The following is a 20,258-nucleotide window of genomic DNA, read 5'->3' as shown; positions in this document are numbered from 1 at the left end:
TCATTATTTTAAATCTGGTATGGCATCTTGATTGTACATGTCTTCCTATGAAAGTCTATGAAAGTCTAGACTACAATTTGGCTTTTTAATAGAAGAAACATAAACACTTGAGAAAAAATTATTTCAGTTGTTAATGGCCACTAATGATCAAGATTTAAGACATGACCTATTAGGTAAGACAAATAACTCATTTGACTTGTAAATGGAGAATGGTGCTTGAATCTGTTATTCTTCCCTTGTTGAATGTATATAGATATTATAATATATTATGCAATATAAGTAATAAAGGCTTTACTCATAGGCTGCATCATTTGACTCCTGTAGAAGAATTACCAAAGGTTGTTGTTTACAACTGAAGCCTACCTAAGAGCTGTGGAAAATGGGCAATAAAATCAAGCTTTAGTGGAAGTACAGCATAAAAGCAACAATCATCCTGTGACTTAATGCCGTCACTGTGTAGTTGAGTTAATAATCATTGGCACATAACTGCTGATAGTCAAAGCTGGCTGTTCACAGCTTACTGTAAACAAGAACTATTTGCTGTCCTGGATAGAGAGCACATTTCCTCTGACAATCATTTTGCTTCTTTTGTTCCCAGTAATCATTTTGGGACCATTTGTGTTGTCAAGGAAGCTATAGGTTCCCTTTCAGACTTTTTGTATTCCAAAAAAAGAGATGAGTTGAAGTCTTGACATGCATTAGAACTTAATTTTAAAGCTTGTTTGTAACTAAGGGTATTAGCTAATAATAATTTTGTACTAATTATGCAAGTACTATTACTTTAGCAATATCCATTTGCCTATCATTTCCCTCTCCTGCTATATCTGTTATTGTGAAGTATCTTTGGGTTTTTTACTCTTACTGGCATAAGAACTGAGTTGAAGGTAAAAATCTGTCAGCATTCACCAGCTAAAAGAAGCTAAAGTTATCATACTGGTGATGCTGGTTTTCTTTTTGCTTGTGAATAAATCATTGCCATATGGAAAGTGCAAAAAAATCATGAGCCAATATTCAAAATATTATTGTTAATAGAAATGCTGTTACAAGACAGAAAATACAGAAGCAGTGAATTTTGAGTAAATGCTAGTATTTCCTTCGACCTCTTTGTCTCAGACATTAAACTTGATGTGTGTTTAGAAATGGCGCTAGAATTATTCTTTTATTTCAGCAGAAATAGAGTTTGATGAGCAACCAATATTGTACAAATTTCATCTTCCAATTGAGGCCTTGTTTAATTAAATCTTATACCATAATCTTGTACCATAACTTGCTCGCTCTCTCTCTCCTGCTTCCTCCTGCTTTTGATCCTCCTTAACCCTACTTTTTTCACTTCCATGACACTTATCTTCTTAACTACTACATAATTTACTTATTTCTTGTCTGTATTATTTTTATCTGCATTACTAGAAGTAAACTCTGTGAGAGTGAAGGTCTTTGTCTTGTTCTCAGATGAACAAGAATCATGTCTGAGAAACATGCCTGGCATATAGTGAAGTATTCAAGAAATATTTGTTGATAAATGAAAATTGTGACTAAGTCTTCTCGTTCATTGAGTGAAGTCATCTTTATTATATGTTAAAAGGGACTGTTATACATACGCTATATTGGGAGACTCATGGGAATTATTTTCATTAAAATTTCCATGTTTCCTCTTAGTGTACTTGTAACAAAAAAAATCTTGAGGAAGCAATAATAAAATTTTGCTTAAAATTATCTTTAATGGTTTCCCATTGTTTAAGGATAAGGACTGAACTGAAATCTTTTTATGGCCAGGTCAGCATCTCTTGGCCACCTTTCTAGTGCTGCTATGAAATTTTAAAAAGATTTTATTTATTTGAGAAAGGGAGAGACACAGCACAAACGGTGTTGCGGGGGGTGGGGGGTGGGAGGGTGGGGAAGGGGCGGTGTAGGTTGTGGCAGAGGGGAGAGAGAAGCACACTTCCCGCTAAGCAGGGAGCCTCCCACAGAGTTCTATCCCAGGGCCCTGAGATCATGACCTGAGCTGAAGGCAGACCCTTAACCGACTGAGCCACTCAGGCACCTTCTACTACAAATTTTTTTTATGAAGAGAGTGATACTTGATCATTTCAGTAAATTTTTCATTAAGTGAAAAGAAAAATTGAGTGAAACTTGAGAAGGTAGTCAATTTGTGATATGAGGATAAGAAGTGTAAGTTATAAGGTAGCCATCTACCTGTGAAAAACATTTTTTTTTCTTTTTTTTAAACATCATGACAGGCACCGATATTTTTAAATTTCAGTTTCTTCTATTTAATTAATTAATTGATGATAGTCACAGAGAGAGAGAGAGAGGCAGAGACACAGAGGGAGAAGCAGGCTCCAGGCACCGGGAGCCCGACATGGGATTCGATCCCGGGTCTCCAGGATCGCGCCCTGGGCCAAAGGCAGGCGCCAAACCGCTGCGCCACCCAGGGTTCCCGAAAAACATTTTTATATTGACAAATTTGGGTATTCAGGTAGATCTCCAGAATATACCTGAAAAAGAGTAATCTACTGTGTAATCACCTGTTGGTTTATCAGTCAAAGGGAAAAACAAGTAAAGCTAATGTTGATTATTATTAGTCATAAAGTGAATTTGACTCCATGCAATAGCGATGTTTATAACTGTGTTAAGGGAAAATTTAAAGCAACTGCAAGGCTTCCACCATATATACAGATGTGATAAAGCACCGTTAATCTTTGCCATCAGATTGTTCCTACTCACCACAGGAATAACTCAAGACAATAAACAATGTCTTAAGAGAGGCCTGAATGCTGAGAATTCACAGGAGGTTGTCTCCTCTCCCTGCTACAATCAAGGGGTCCTTGGCCAGGGACTAAGCTGGCCCTGATGTTATTGCAATAGCCTGTCCACCTTCAGGAGCTTAAAACCTCTGCCTTCTGAAGTTGCAGTCTGCTCCCTGACCAATGGATGTGAACTGTATGCTAGCCCAGTGCACAAGCTAAGACCCTTAGATCATGTTTCCAAGCTTGCCTTGGAATTCAAATTAATCATAAACTCTTGTAGGGTCTCTCTGCATCCTATGCTGGCAGTTTTTCTGTAATATCAATAGGGCTAATTAAATAATTTACTTTAGTAGGATCCCTGTGCCTAATCAATTCAAGTCTACAAATAATTACTTGACTAACCACATGTTATGTTATAGCCAGACATAGATGTTAAAAAAAAATGGTAGCATTAGAAATTGTAGGCACTTGCTGTGTACTAGACATTTTATTCCATCATCTTAGCCAGTAAAACAATATATTTAATCAGGAGGACCTGTACTATTGAGTTTAAATCAAATTACCAGAGCAATCTCTAACAAAGAACTTACAGTGACATATGAAAAAAACATGACTCAACAGTAATATTGTTATAGACTTTAGCAGTCAGATAGAAGATATTATCAGCAAGTACTGGGTTCTTGTTTTATGGGGGATTTCTGTATTTATGTTTATGAACAATGTTGGTCTGTTTTAGTTCTTGTAATGTCTTGTATGGATTTCTTTTTTTTAAAGATTTTTAAAATTTATTCATGAGAGTCAGAGAAAGAGAGAGAGAGAGAGGAAGAGAGAGAGAGGCAGAGACACAGGCAGAGGGAGAAGCAGGCTCCATGCGGGGAGCCCGATGCAGGACTCAATCCTGGGTCTCCAGGATCAGGTCCTGGGCTGAAGGTGGTGTTAAACCACTGAGCCACCGGGGCTGCTCCTTGTAAGGATTTCATATCAGGATAATTCTGAATTCTTAAAATGAATTGGGAGGAGTTCCTGGTGTCTACCATTTTCTGTACAGTTTGGTATTTTTTCATTTTTAAATGATGGTGTATCATGAGGCCATCTAGGCCTGGAGTTCTCTTTGTGGCAGGATTATAAATTATGAATTCAGTTTCTTTAATAAATAGGGATAGATTCCATTTCTTCTCCTGTCAGTTTTAGTGGTTTCTGTCTTTTGGGAAATTTTTCCATTTCATGTAAGCTGTTGGATTTCTTGGTATATGGTTTTTTATAATGTTCCATTATTATCCATTTACTATCTGTAGTATTTTTAGGGACCATACACTTTTTCCTTCCCAGTACTGATAATTGTGGCTTCTTTCCTTTTTTCTTGATCAAGTTGCTACAAATGTATCAGTTTTACTCATCTTTTCCCAAACCCAGGTTTTAAAAAACTTATTTTCTCTATTTTTTTTATCTGTTTACATTTTCTTTCATTAATCTACATTCTTAGTTGTTTCTTTGGTTTGCTTTATTTGAGGCTTAATTTTTTCTTCTGTACTAAGGTTCCTAAGATGGAAGCTTAGATCATGGACTATTGACTTCTTTTCATTTTTAATATAAGCATTTAATGCTATAAAATTCCCTCTAAGGATTGCATTAACAGCATCCCACGAATATTGATATGTGTAGTTTATGCAGTGATGATGTTATTCAATTAAAAATATTTTCTTATTTCCCTTAGAATTTCTTCTTTGATCTCTGGATAATTTAAAGGTATATTGTTTAATTCTCAATATTTGGGGATTTTTCTAGACATCTTTTGCCAATTTCTAATGAATTGCATTTGGTCAAAGAACATACTTTATGAGTTAAGTCCTTTAAAATTTATTGACATTGTTTTATGGCCAACCATATGACTTATCTTGGTGATGTGTACTGTAAAAAGAATATGTATTCTCCTCTTTTGGGTGGGAGTATTCTAGAAATATTGATTAAGTTAATTTGGTTGATGCTGTTGTTTCACTTTTCTATATTTTCCCAAATTTTCTGTTTACTCGTTCTGTTACTGAGAGAGAAGTGTTGATATCTATAGCTAAAACTGTGATTTGTCAGTTTCTTCTTTCAGTTCTGAGAGTTTTGACTTCAAATATTTTGAAGTATTGTGATTTAGTGCAAACATATTTAGGGTTAGGTTTTTAGGTTCTTTTTATGAAATCAGCTTTTTTTCTTAAGAAATAATGCTCTTTGTTGTTGGTCATATTGTTCTAAAGTTGTGGGTGCCATAGAGTTGTGCTATTCAGACCTCCTTTCCAAAAAGTAGTATCCTTAGTTCATGACTTCGACTGCCATACTTTTGAGATCTGCTACATATTCCTGCTGTGGCTACGCTCTCCCCAGGATGCTGACAGTCCATGACTGAGCACAACATGCTAGAGAAGCTGGTCCATTTTTGTCCAATGCCCTTTTACTGGGCTGTATCTGCTGGAAACTGCCTATCAGCCTGGCTGAGACTCATACCTGCATTGCAGCCTGAGGCCCTTCGAACCCAGATCTTTCTCCTCCTCTTCGTTAATTGGTGTCAGATCAGCAGTCCTACTGGAAGGTCTTTCCCTGTCCAGTCCTGCTGTCTCTTACCTGTGTCTTGCACAAGTGTTTCCCCAAATAAGTCTCCTGAACCTCTGATTTAGTCTTGATATCTGCCTTCCGTAGGACACAAACTGCCCTAGAAGTCTGCTTTGTCTGAATTAATATGTCCATCCAAGCTTTCTTATGATTGTTTTCATGTTAAACAGTCCATCCTTTTATTCTATGTATTTATAATTAGTGTGTTTCTTTTTCTTTTTAAGAAAAGATTAATTTATTTAGTTTTTAGAGAAAGCATGCACACAAGTGAGCATGGGGAGAGAAATAGACTTCCCGCTGAGTGCAGAGTCTGACCCACGGCTAGATCCCAGGACCCTGAGATTAATACCTGAGCCAAAATCGAGTCAGAAGCTCCACCAACTGAGCCATCAAGTGCCCCTAATTTGTGTGTTTCTTATAAGCAGCATATGTGGTTGGGTTTAATCTACTATCTTGCTGTATGTTTTCTGTTTATCCCATCTGTTCCCTTTTCTGGCATTCTTTTGGATTGCTTAAGTATTTATTGTATTATTTCATTTATCTCCATTCTTTTTTTATAATATAGCTATTTGTTTATTATTTTTAGTGGTCAATCCAGAGTTTACAATTTGCGACTTTAGCTTATCACTTTTCACCCTCAAATAATATATCATTTCATGTGTAATGTAAGAACATTATGCTTTCATTTTCTCTTTCCCATCCATTGTGATATTGTTGTCATACATTTTATTTTGTACATAATATCAAAAACCTTATAATAATACATTGTTATTATTTTTGTTTTAAACAGTCAATTTTAAAGAAATAAACAAGGAAATACTTTAATTTTACATGTGCTCACGTATTTATGAATTTCCACACTTTTAACTCTTTTGTACAGGTCCAAGTTTCCATCTGGTATTATTTTCTGTCTTACAAACCTTGCTCTAACATTACTTGTACCTCAGATCTCCTGGCCATGAATTCTTTGTACTTTTGTTTACCTAACATAGCATTTATTTAATCTTACTTTTTGAAGGATTTTTCACTGGACATAGAATTTTAGGGTGACCTTTTCATTTTTCGTTCAGTACTTTAAAGATGTCATTCAACTGTTTTCTTGTGTTGTTTCAATGAGAAGTGTGCAGTCATTCTTACTGGTCTGTACATTGCAGCTGTTTTTCCCACTCTACTGCTTTTGATGTTTCCCTTTATCTCTGGTTTTTAGTAGTTGTGTCATGATATTTGCCTGCATGTGGTTTTCTTTATATTATCTTTGTTGAGGTTAAGTTTTTTTGAATCTCTTGTTTGTAGTTCTCATCAAATTTGGAAACATTTCAGCCATTATTTCTCTGTATCGTTTTTATCCTCTCACCCCTGTCCTAGTACTCCAGTAACATGTATGTTACACCACTTAATGTCATCCCACAAATCACTGAGACTTGTTCACTTCTTGAAGTTTTTTTCCCTCTGTGTTGTTTGACTATTTTCTATATTGCCTTCAAAGGTACTGGTCTTTTCTGCAGTCAGTGTCCTCAGAGTTTTATCTAGTATATTTTCATTTCAGATAATTTTTCATTTCTATAAAGTCTCATTCTTAAATTTTCTATTTGTTTCCTCATTTATTTCCGTTAAATCCTTAGGTATGTTGAGCATATTTAAAATTGTCCTTGTGTGCTGATTCCTCAACTGTGTCATTTTGAATCTGTTTCTGTGTGTCTCATTGTCTTGCTTCTTTGCATGTGTAGTATTTTTTTTTCAATTGAATGCTAGATTTGTGATTTGTTTATTTTCATTCAGTGTAAAGTTTGTTGTCTTTCTCTTAAAATGTTTGTTTGGGCAGGTCTATAGTTACCCTTACTGTAACGTAGATTTAGCTATACTACTAAACTGATACTTTAAAGTTATCTTACAACTAAAGACTCTTCTGGGGTTGGGACCTGAAGCCCCAGGTGCTCAACACAGACTTTCTAGTCTGGCTATTAAAAACTCTAGTGTCTCCTAGCTCTTTGCAAAATCTGTGAATCATTTAACTTAAAGATCTTCATTTTTGTTTGTTTGTTTGTTTTTAGCATTGTGAAGTTAACTCTGTTTATGTGTGACTTCTCATTTAGCAACAACCTCAAGGAAACCCTTATATGGATAGCATAGCTTCTTCCTCTCTGGTACTTGTCCTAGAAAATTTCATCTCTTTTATCCTCTATGAACTCTGTTCTGTGTCCTCTTAATTCAGTGAGACCCCAGTATTCTTGGATTCCCTCTCACTGTACTTCCAGTTGGAATGTGCATCCACTATAAAGCTGGGATAACTGTAGGATTCACTTCAGTTGTTTTTTCAGGGATCACATCTTTACTTTCTTCTAATATTTATAAGCAGTTCTTACATATTTTATCCAGTTTTCCTGTTGTATGGCAGGAAGGCTCCTCCAGGGATGCCTGGGTGGCTCAGTGATTGAGCATCTGCCTTTGACTCAGGGTATGATCCCAGGGCCCAGTATGAAATCCCATATTGGGCTCCTGCCCAGAGCCTACTTCTCCCTCTGCCTATTTCTCTGCCTCTCTCTCTCTCTCTGTCTCTCAGGAATATATATATATATATATATATATATATATATATATATATATATATTTTTTTTTTTTTTTAAAGAAAGGCTCCTCCATTCCAACTTAATCTATCACGGCCAGAAATAGAAATTTCAGTTTTTATGAATATTATGTATGTTTTCTTTTTACATATTAAGGTAGCCTTTCAGAACATCTCTGTTGTTGAACAAGAAGCAAATTTTTGGGGAGGGAGAGAAGAGACTCCAAGGTTATTTACTATGCCCTGGATTGGCACAGGCTGAGATTGGACAGACATAGGACAATGGTTGGGCATTTCAGAAAGAAGGGGGTATGGTAACTGGGAGATAAAAGGTGGCAGTGGCCCTTCTTCTTTCCAGATACTCCTTCTCCAGTTATAAGTGAAGGATAACCTGTATATTTAAACTATCCCAAGAGAGGAGTTTCCTGGCTGGAAAATTCTGTATCTCTTATTTATGGATGGAATTATCTTTCTCCATTGGATGTCCATGGCAATTCAAATATTTCTTTTAATCTTTATTATTTTTTTTTTTTGCATCAGTGCTATTTATTGAGAATTGCAAAAGCCAGGTGTTCTGTTAAGGAGTAGTGCTCAGATTCGTTTATTTCTCACCACTGTTCTAGGAGGCAGACACTAATATGACCTCTGTTTTATCCATGAGTAAAGCAAAGCATGGAAGGATTAAATTTGCCCGAGATCACATAGTGTGCGGTGTGGACCTATGTCCTTCTTACTTCATACCCTGCACTCTTGATTTTAGGCTATACTTTCCCTTTTAGTATACAGTACTTTTGTATTATAGTTTTTTCTTTACCGTTTTACCAGTTCATGAGTTGACTGAAAATAGGAACTCTGTGCTTATATGTGTTAGGTCCTCAGAGCCCCTGCTCACAGCAAGTTGAGAGGGAGAAAATGGGGGACTAGTATAATCTTCTTTCTCTCTCATTTTGGAAAAGAAATAGTGCTAGCTTCTTAGAATTAACTTGGTTTCAAAATACTTCCTTATCAATAAGGTTGATCTTTCAGTGTAACTTTGTTTTACTTATTTTATTCCTCATTAATCATAGTTGGTAGAGTCAACTCATAGAAAATCAGCTGTCATATAAAACAATAGATTGCAAAAAGGAGAAATTCATTATTATTCTGTTGTGCAGTGTACATACCTAGTAATGGCAGACTTTGAGATAATGTGTTCTATGATATTTTCTCCATTTAGTCATGCCTATAAATTATCTTCCCTTAAAGATTGTTTTGTTTTGTTTTTTGGTAGCATTAGATAATGTTTGTTAAAATAAGATACATAGTTGAGACTATATAATGATAGAAATAGCATAGCAAAACCCTCTAATAAGTAACTTAAAGTTATCTTCTTTTTGTTTGCTAACCAAATACACAGTGATATCTTGATTAAGTCTCAGTAACCAGAGCAGTGAAGCTATTCTGTAGTGGTACGTCAGCATCCTCAGGGAAGGATGATCAAGCTTCCAGGTGGATGCTTCCAAGGGTTTTTATGTTAGATGACTGTTGGATGGCAGTTTCCACAATTTGTTCCCCTCCCCCAGGGTCAAATGTATACGTTCCAGGAGGCATTTAAGCCACGTGTGATAACCCTCATAGTTGAACTTACAAGCTCCCTGTAGACTGGTGTTTGTCAGGCCAGAGGCTATATGTAAGGTGAGAAAGCCTTGCTGCTGGAAGCTGTCAAAAATCTATTTCAAAAGTTCTTCAGAATCTTTAATTATTCAATTAAAAATGCCTCTAGCACTGGGGAAGCTGTGTCAGAGAGAAGGAGGGGTATGTGGCAAACAGCATGTTACAACGTCTGAAACTCTGAGCTCGGAAAAAGAGGGTATAGATACTTGTTAAAGGCAGGAAATTCTGTTTTTATTTGACCACCACTCTGTTCTTTAGAGATTCTTTCTTGTTGGCCAAAAGCAATACAACTTTCAGGTTCAGTGATTATGATTGCTTCCTCATATTATAGAACCAAAATGACTTCATTCAGAGTGAGAAACTTTAAATCTTTATTTTCCATTTTTAACACTTGCAAAAAAATCCATAGTAAATTTTTATTCTATCTATAAATTGGGACCCAAGAGAGAGGGCAGAGAGGGAAGGAAGAGAGACATGGAGGGTCCTATTTCTCAAGCAAAGCAAGAGAAATGCTGAGAAGTAAAAGAATTATGTTTCACATGATCTTTTAAGATGCAGGACCTTTCCTTTTGGTAATTTTATAAAATGGACAAGTATCCACTAAAGTTGCTTTCTTCTTTATACATGACAAATTAATGAGCAGCCATCAAAGAATTGATTTTTAGTCTCTCATGGCCTGAACTGGATTCAAGCAATGATGTGAAGGCTCAAAACTAAATCTTTTGTTTCAGATCCCTGCGACTATCCTGTCTCCTGGCATGTTGTTGTATTATATTAAACATTAATTGTTGGATCATAAGAACCACAGGGGACCACAGGTTTGTATCCTCCTTCTCTAGGTAATGCTTTTAAAAAGTCAATGAGTACTTATCAAATCCCACTGCCACCACACTAGAACTTGAAGGGCACCAAAGGAAAGGAGTTTCCATTTTTAACAGATAAAGGCCTGAGGAAGGATTTTAGGTACATCTTCTAAACTAAGCTAAACTCCTTTTCACTGAATTAATTCATACTGAATATTGTAATTCCTATCCATGTTGTAAGAAATCTGTAGCTTAGCCATCTTAATAATGTATTTGAACAGGGTGATCTAACAAAACATATAGTCATATTTATGTTAAATGCTAAAAACTCCAACTTGTCTTAAAATTCTATTATATTGCATTTTTCCTGGGATGTTTTTCTGTAGAAAAAAGTTATGATTCATTCATTAATTCAGTAAGTGTTTATTACAAGCTTACTGTGTGTAGAACATTGTGCTTGATTTTCCTGGAATTATGCATTTATCTCTTCATTTATTTAACAACTTCTTATTGCATATTAATAAATGCTAAGTGCTATTCTTGGTCCTGGGAATATTGTTAAGTATTCATTACCAATGGAGAAGTCACACAAGTGAACAAATGCATACATAATATAATTTTGGTGAGATGAGAGGGGGATACATTAGCTTTTTGTATCCAGCTACTAATGACTGATACTATGTATCATCATCTGGAAAATTGGATGCCACCATGTAGTGACAGCATGATCTGACTTTAAGGCAAAATACAGGGCCCTTTCCAGTTATCTTATGCAGTTCTCAAAATAGACATGTAAAGTACATGTTATTATTCCCATTTATTCAGACAAAGAAAATGAGGCTGAGAGAGATAGGGTGAGTTTCTTATGCGAGGCCAGAGAGATTGGGTAAATTTCTTTACTTAAAGCTAGCAAATCCCATATGAAAAAAAAAAGTCAGATGGAAAACAGAATAATTTTTAGCTTACTTAAGCTAGCAATTTTTTGAATCAAGCCCTTGCCTTCTGACTATAAATTGCGTGTTTTTTCTCTGCATTACTATTTGATACATGTTGGATTAATTATCTACAAATTCTTTTGTTTCTAAATTTCAAGTTAAAATTCTTTCAGGAGTAGAAATACTTACCAAATCATGATAGATACGGTATTTGCTTCTGACTTTGAAAATACTTTTAATAAAGCCTCATATCCGCTTAGTGGGGAAAAGAAGGAAAGGGGAAGACTATCTAAAAATTGCCCTCACACACTGCAGGTTTTTCATAAATCTCAGCCTTCTGGAGACTGATTACACTGTGCAGTCTTCCTTAGGAAATGGGTGAAAATTGGAGCTGGGACACAAACAGGAAGGCTGGGAGGCAGATCTGTCCCACAGACACTGCCTCTTTAAATAGCTACCGTGCAGTGGGACTTAGTTCTCTGCTTGACAAGAAACTCCAGTGCCCTTTGTTTCTTGGCCTCTGGGCTGGAGGCAACCAGTGCTGTCCTGTCCTGGAGGAGGAGGCAGTGCTCAGAGGGTGTGAAGTGCTGGATGTGGGGTGGAGGATGGCCTCCCCACCTCTGGGCCATGAGGACACATAGTCGGACAGATGTTTTGTACTTCTCCCTTAAGAATATCGTTCCTAAGACTTTTAACCTCCTGAAAGGTAAGGTTGAGAGCACTTCTTAGATCAATAACAGGCTTCTTTCCGCAGACTGATTCTTTTATTTAAGAGAGGAAAGAAGAGAGTAGATGGTTGCTATAGCTTTTTTTTTTAATCCATTTTTAAGTGAATGCGTAAGTGGTGCTTATGGTTTTATTAGTAGGTTATAGGTATATTATGTTAAGAGATAGTAAGCTGTGATTTTTTTTTAACCTTACAGAGATTTTTGTTACAGAGTGAATATGTTTCTAAAGCTCAATATAGAAGGAGAGTAGATAAGCCCTATTACTAATTTGGGAAGGCTTGTTAAAATGGAATACTAATAGCTGCATAAAAATGAATGGCTTAGAGGTCTTTTGATTCCAGTTCCTGCTTTTGAGCAGGAGCCTTTAAAACTAATCCAGGGGTGCCTGAATGGCTCAGTCAATTGAGTGTCTCACTCTTGGTTTTTGCTCAGGTCAGGACCTCGGGGTAATGAGATCGAGCCCCTAGTGGGGCTCTGCGCTCAGTGCAGAGTAGGTTTGGGATTTTCTCTCCTTCTCCCTCTGCCCCTCTATCTTTTTTTTTTTTTTTTAATTTACTTATGATAGTCACAGAGAGAGAGAGAGAGAGAGAGAGAGAGAGAGAGAGAGAGGCAGAGACACAGGCAGAGGGAGAAGCAGGCTCCATGCACCGGGAGCTCGACGTGGGATTCGATCCCAGGTCTCCAGGATCGCGCCCTGGGCCAAAGGCAGGCGCCAAACCCCTGCGCCACCCAGGGATCCCTCTGCCCCTCTATCTTCCCCTGCTCCCCTGTATTCTCTCTCTCAAATATATAAATCTTAAAAAAAATCAATAAAAAAATAAAAAATTCCCTCTAATCCAATCTTTCCAGATCATTATCTAATTTTGGGAACATCTACTGGTGTAGACTCCATTACCCAAGCAAGCACTTCCACTCTTTAGTGGAAATAATGTATTTCTTTGGTCAGCCTACCAAGCCTTTCCTTTGGTTTTCCATGTTGGGACAAAGGATGCCAAGCAGAAGCAGCTATTTTTGCCTTGGTCCTAGAGAAGACCGATGGATGGGGAGGGAGTGCCCATTGCATCCCTGTCCTACAGAAAGTACTGTGCCTGGGATTTTTGTGTGCTGCTTTCGTCCATTTCTTCTCATTTTGTCCTGGCCTCTGCCTACCCCTCTCTTATGCATCCTCTTCAAGAAATCAGTACCTGCATTAGAGCACACTCTGAAAGCCAGCCATTAGTCTGATTAATAGTAAGCAGAAGGCCTATTTCAAGAAATACAAATGCAGCTCTTCCCAGAAAGGTTTCCACAGTATCTGTTAACCTCCTTTATGTTTAATTTTTAGAGCACTGTTACCCATACAGCCCCTTTGTAAGTGACTCCTTATGTGTCTTTTTTTTTTTTTCTTGTTTTTGTCCTTTGCATTGTCTTTCAGAGGAAGCGGAAGTATTCGGATGGGTGCTTTTATTGTTTATTTGAAATTCATTTCCTTCAAACTAGGATCATTTGCTTCAGAGTGTTCTGGGTTCTTTTTAGTTAAGTATCATCATCTTTATATTTTTGCCAGTGTGTTTACAGTTTCTTTATTGTTTTAAAATAGTTTTACTAATGTGTTTTGTAATCAAAGGTAAAGTCTACTTTTGCCCTTTTGAGCCTTCTTTTTGAGCCTTCTTTAGAGTTTGGTAAGAAAGCCCATTTAGATGAAATACTGCTTTTCTTGTGTAGTATGAGTTGGGAGGAGTAAGGGCTTTTTTTTGCTTTTTAGATTTCAGAGTATAGTAAGCAAAACCAAAGTCTATGATAGAGGATATATTTCCAGCATAATGTCTAGGATGTGCTTGATGTGCTCATTTGTTTATGAAAATAATTTTCTATTACGTGCTTTGATGATTATTACAAAATACAGTCTTTCTTTTACTTTAAATTTTGTAAATAAAAGCAATTTGCATTATTTTTGGAAATTCTTCTTAAATTTGACATTCTACAGTTTTGTTTTGATAGCTGCCCTAGTTCTGCATAAAATAACTGCCCCCTGCCCAACCGCCTTTGTACATGTCCTATTCCTTACAAATTTTGTAAGGCCCTTGTTACACTACAAACTAAGGGATTAGTTGAATAGTAACTGTACTAATCAAAAGCAAGTTTAACAAGATAAGACTTGCATTTAGATTGGAAAATATAAAAAAGGACTTAATTTTTTTGATACTAAAGCTGAAGGAAAAAAATCAGATGGAAAACAGAATAATGCTTAGTTTACTTAAGCTAGCAGAATCTTTACAGAGGAGCTCTGAAGGCAATGGACATCATAATGCAAGGCTTTATTAGCCAAGGTTCCAGCAGAAATTTAAGAAAAATAAAATCGCTTATGAGATGAGCTACAAGGAAATCAGTGCCCCTCTGCAATAAGTAGAATGACAAAGTAAAGTAACAGATTTACTGGAAGGCCTCCTACTGAAGTGAGTTGAGCCAAGTGCTGGAATGTGTTTCAGAGCCTATTTAAAACCCCAGAGGTGGTGTTTTGAATCAGTCTTGCTGACGTAAACACAGACCCTGCCTGGAAATTTTCCAAAAGCAGAGAAGATGAAGGCAGTTCAGTCAAAATGTGCAGTGTTATTATAGTAAAGATGTGGGGAAGCAATTCACCACCATCTTAGGAGACTGAGTATTGCAGCCTTTTGGCTATCTCTGAAGGTGTAGTATGACCTGGTGATAGGACCATTCACTGAGAGAAGATTGCACTGAGAACAATTGCCCCCAAGTGCTTATCTAAACAGAAAGAAGGTGGGGGGGGGGCATTGAGAAAAAAGAGAATTGTTTCTTAATGATAGAGAAACCAGTAGATTATTTAAGGGGACAAAAACTACTAAGAGGAATGTTTGGACAATGTCAGTGCTGACGAGATGGCCATTCATTGCTAGGGCACTTTAGTGATGAATAAATGATAGGTTTACAAAGCTCAGGTACCAAGCAAACTCTATTTGTAAGTGAGCAGAGTAAGCAGGTCTTGTCTCTGTTTGCTATGAAGACTACTGTACCTAATACTCCATGTTAGATGTATTTAATTAAGTGAACATGAAGACTTAAACTTTCAAAATTCCTCATATGGATATGCATAGTAGTAAAATTAGGGCCTGAAATGAAAGAATGTTTCCTGCCCAGCTGCATATTGCCCTTCCAAAGAATCCAACCTGTTGCTTCACAAAAACCACTATTTGGGACCTGAAATGCCCATTATTTTGCTTAAAAAGACAGAAAGGCACAATATTTCAGTTATTGGTGTACTAAAGTGTACATAGGTATCTGAAACTTCTGGAATAAGTAGATGCTAAACGAGATTTTTCTTTTTGTTCCATGACTTGCAGAGCTCATTTCAAATGATGCCTCCATAAACTTCAAAAGAAATGCTGGAGATGTGGAGGCAATAACCTGATGCAGTGCTGCCTGTGATGGCAGGGGTGTATAGTAGAGCCTTCTGTGCTGGTATATGGCATCATCCAAAGGAACTATGTGACTATTCAAGACAGAGTGCTTTGTAGCAATATAGTTAAAATGAAGGCTAACAGTTAAGCTACTTGAAAAGATTCTTTTTAAATAATATATTATATGGTATTATATAGTAATGTAGTATATAGTAATCATCTTTCATTCTTTACCAACCTCGAATTATTCAGCAGGTACAAATCTAGTGTTTTTTAGTTAAAGTATGACAAGATTTATCACTTGATCCATCTGCTGCAGCTGCCCCTCCCCTCCTTCTAACAAAACAAAACACCCCAAAGTGCAATCCCTTTTCGAATTAGGGAAGTCTGTGGATATCCCTTAACACTAAGAGGTTGCAGTTCCTTCAATACTTTCTAGCGTATGGAATGGAATCAGAAGCCAATATTGGACAAGCCCATTTTTAGCTTTTTTAAGAACACAATTTCCCAAGTCCCAGAAATGTCTCAGCTATCAAAACGTCTGCCACTAGTATTCTGTAGGTTTTAGTGGTAACGATGAATAGAATGATAGAATGGGTACAAGCATTTTATGAATACTGTTTCCTTTACCTTCACAATAACTTCATGCAGAAGGGGGTATATACAGTTTACAGATAAGGGGATTGAGGCACTATGAGGCCAAGTGTCTTACCCACATTTTATATAGCTGAGTGTCAGGGCAAAAATGAGAACCAAAATTTGTTTCACTCTGAGTCCTGGGCATTTTCTCCACACAATGCTGAATGAATGACCAAATTTGTTATCTGTATTTTCCAGCATGGAGATAATAGGAGAACTTTTTGAGATTTTGGTGGAAGTTGCTGTAGGATTTTGAACAATTGAGGAAAGCTGTTTCTCCTTATTAATGGGGCCCCATATTGACCTACTCTCTTGAAGGAGAAGGTGGTATCTGTTCTTCTTCCACAGTCATATATAAATCTTGGTGTGTGTGTGTGTGTGTGTGTGTGTGTGAATGTGTGTGTGTGTAGGGGATACTCTTGGGAGAAAAGAATGGAAAGGATTGCTTTACCCCTATAAACTGCAAAAATTTGAGAAGGAATGTAATACAGAGAATTATTATAAGTTCTTAAGCCCTTAGTGGACTCAATGAGCTTTTTCAGTAATCTGTTTACAATTCTGTCTGTTTACTGAAGAGATTTGGCTTTTTGGTAGTTACTTGGCCACCTTGGATTGTAAACCGATTCATCTGTCAAAGTCCAGCTCAAATTCCACACCCTCCTTTTCCCTTTTCCTGGTCTCACCACTCCCCTCACACTGACATCTCCAAATTCCTGAAGACTAGGTTCGAAGTATCTTTCCTTTAATATTTATATTCCCATACTCAGCAGGTGAATTTTCTTTTTAAAAGCATTACTTTATCTTTGGCTAGCTTGTTGGACACTGGCCCCTGTTGGACACTGTTTGCTTTCTTTACTTCAGGAACACCACTCTTCCTGCATAGCTAATGTAGAGCTTGCCATTAGTATTAGTTGATTCATTTGTTATATTAGCCTTTCATTGTTATTCCCGAGACAGTTCCTGAAACATTTGATGATAGTGAGCATGCTTCCTTGGAGCCTTTTAAATTTCTCCATTGCTTTCAACAGTTTCACATGTGGCACAGCTTCTTGACTGTCTGTCTTCATCCATCCTGTTCTGAATTCAGTCCTGGCTGTCAACATCCACCCTTAGTGGTGCCCAGAGCTGAATTCCAGTTCTGCTATGTTTAGGATAATCAGCTCTTCTTTCTGTGTGATAGACCTCTATACTTCTGTGTTGCTCAATGTTCCCTTTAGTTTTCTTGGCACCCATGTAGTGCTGTTACTTGTACTGACCTTGAGTTTGGCCAAAATCACATCTTTTTCATATGAACTGTACTCTTGCCAAGAAGCAGTCATCCTAAACATGGACAGTTGAAGTTTCTGAACTTCATCCCCATTCCTGTGAAGCTTCATCCTCTTTGTTTCAGTCCCTTCGGCCTCCCAGTGCAGAATTTCTTGATTTTTGGATTATTATCCAAAATACTCTATAAGACTAAGTAAGGAAAATGGTCTTCTGAGAAAAAAGTTCCTAAACTTTAAAAAAGAATCTAATCTTCCCAAAGAAAGTCTCAACTTGTTACCTTGTTGAGAAAAATTTTCATAGCCTAGTATTTAAAGCCCCATAGTGTCCTCCTGTGGCATCTGAAGAGTTGTTACAACTATGCTTTCTATTACATCATGAGCCAAGCTAGACTCCTCATCCATCCCACCCTGTTCCCTGTGCCTGCCCGGCTGTGACTTTGTTCACTAGAGCCTAGAATTCACGTCGTTCCTGTTCCATCTCTACCAGTCAGAATCCTGCACATCCTTCCCCTTGAGGTCTTTCCTGAACTTTAATAAGTGATTTCTCCTTCTTTCCAATTCCCAAAGCATATATTGAATTCTGTTTTATGAGTGCAGTATGGTATGGTGATTGCCAGCAAAGGCTCTGGGAATGGATAGGCTGTGTGCAAATCTGGGCTATACCCCAGTAGTGCTATAATCATGGGCTAGTGAATTTTTCTCTTAAATCTCACCTGTCCCACCTGTAAAATGGAGGTAGTGGTGCCTACCTTATAGGGTTACTGTGAGGATCGAACTCGTTAGTATGTGTAAAGTACTTAGAATGATACTTGGTATGTAGTAACTGCTAATAATTGTTAGCTTTATCTGTACATACTCAGTAAATTGAATTTTGCTGATGAAGCTCAGAATAACTTATGGACATGATATTTTGAGTCCTCAAAACATGGCCATCAGAGGAAACATTTACAAACTTATGGAGACAGAATGTTAAAGAGGAACATTTTCCCAAGGAGGCATTGTGAGGTGGTCTCCAACTAGAGGCCAGACTCACAGCCTTTTTCATTTGCAGTCAAATATTGGTCAACATTTTTATAAGCAGTGTGCATACTTACTTACATCAAGTAATGCAGATAACCTGGAGAAATATGGCCTTAGTGTTATGAACTGTGTTTATCAACATTGCAATGAAAATAGTTAATTGCTCAAAGCTTAATTTTAATTTGTGTGCCCATGGGCTCATGCTAATTTGCATTTTGCTTTGTACAGCATGACAAAAGGAATTGTAAAGCATTTCTTTTTTCCTCTTATGAAATATAATCTTTATTCCCTTGGGAAAAAACATCATGGTTGAGCGACATCAGAAACTCATGCGTTTAACTTTTGGCATTTATCATGAGGATTAGCAATCTGTAGCCTGATTAACTAAATCTGACCTCAATACTTATTGAAGGTCTACCAAGAATCTTGTGTTGGGCTAGGTACTGTTAAGATATTAAGAAGTAGAAGATGAAGTTTCTGTACTTAGGTATATTTGGAGATATAACATAGTAAAGAAAGTAATAATATGAGGCATATATATAATAGTTCTGTATTCAGTGAATTACTAAATTAGTGGCGTAGAAACCTGGGTAGTTTAAGAGCCTCAACAGGATAGTTCCTAATTGCTACAAACCTATTTCAGTTCTCTTTCCAAATTGACCCTTCAAGAACCTCTAAAAACTAAAGAGTATAGCCTTGAGGACATCATCAGTTAACTAAAAATAATGTATTTGTACAAAGTGTTTCTTCTTTGAAAATTTGCTCTAGATATATATACCTAATGTTTAGGGAGTATTATTGTAATAGCTAACAGATTACATTAATTAGTTCTGATGATAACCTTGTGTTATTATCCCATTTTTTGAGACAAGGGGGTGTCAGGTCTCAGAATGGAAACGTAAGTTACCACATCAGTAAGAGGTAAATCTATGATTCAGTTCACATCAGCCCAACCGAAAAGTCTTCTTTCTTAACCACTATACTCTTTTGTCCACATTGATTCCTATTCACCACCCTACTAAGGGATCCACGATTAGAGTATTATGGATGAACTTCAGCAAATATGATTGGAGTTGGGGGATAGAGATGAGGTAGAAAAGGTAAGCTAAGGCAAATTGTAAAGAAACATTTATACCAGCTAATGGATTTAGATCCAACTACCTAATAGTTGGATTAGCCTCATCCACTGATTATTAACAAGAGAATGGCATTATATAATTTTTGTTTTAGTAGCCTTTGCATGTGTATGTAAAGGATATTAAAATGGCAGGGAGCCAAATATCGGGAGACAAGTTAGGTGTGCAATAGCCTAGATACATCATAAATTTTTTACTGGATATATAACTAAATCAAAAAAGATGGATTTGAGAGATGTGTCTAAGGTAGATTTGGCCATATTTGTGGACCTGCCCAATATGGTGGGCATAGAAGGAGGAGAAGTGAAAAATGGGAGGGTTGTGGTGATGCCATTCTTGAGACTGGGGGAAAGCAATGATTACAATTGAGAGGGGCTGAATTTTGGGTATGATGAGTTTCAGGTGAAAGCAAACATATGAAGATGATTTGACATCCTGAAGAGTCTGAACTCAAGAGTGATCTGGCCAAAGATTAGAGAATCCTCAGCCAGTAAGTGAAGCCACAGCAATGGATAAATAAGGTCATGGGCAGAGGCTCAGGTGCCACAAGTAGAGAGACATTGGAAGAGAATGAGGGACAAAATCCAGAAGAGCCACCAATATTGAAGATATGACCCTCCTCAGCAGTGTTTTAATCTGATAGCTTTACTGTGAATTCTTTGAGTGGAGTAGGTATTTCCCATGCCTCTGTCAATATGACTATAAGCTGTTCTTGGTGTTAGCTTCCTTGGGCAGCAGCTAAGCCATTAGCTGTTGATTGTTGCTAGTATCACTCC

The 20,258-nt window shown here is 37.1% G+C and overlaps 1 protein-coding gene across 13 annotated transcripts in view; it reads left to right on the top strand.

The window, feature by feature from the left end:
- ARHGAP28 (Rho GTPase activating protein 28) overlaps positions 1-20,258 on the top strand; it is a 242,221-nt gene that overhangs the window by 67,039 nt on the left and 154,924 nt on the right. Inside the window, exon 1 of one of the 13 annotated variants that reach the window (XM_041768091.1) lies at positions 10,310-10,376. The exons of 11 other annotated variants lie outside the window; for them this stretch is intronic. The gene's annotated coding sequence lies outside the window, so the exon portion shown is untranslated. Of the gene's footprint in view, positions 1-10,309; positions 10,377-11,791; positions 12,003-20,258 lie in introns of those variants that run through there. One more of the 13 variants, XM_041768046.1, reaches the window with a different exon arrangement.

Source organism: Vulpes lagopus, chromosome 1 (genome assembly GCF_018345385.1).
Source record: "Vulpes lagopus strain Blue_001 chromosome 1, ASM1834538v1, whole genome shotgun sequence".
Lineage (NCBI taxonomy): Eukaryota > Metazoa > Chordata > Mammalia > Carnivora > Canidae > Vulpes > Vulpes lagopus.
Note: the sequence above shows the minus strand (reverse complement) of the source record. Positions and strands in the feature narration are given on the sequence as shown.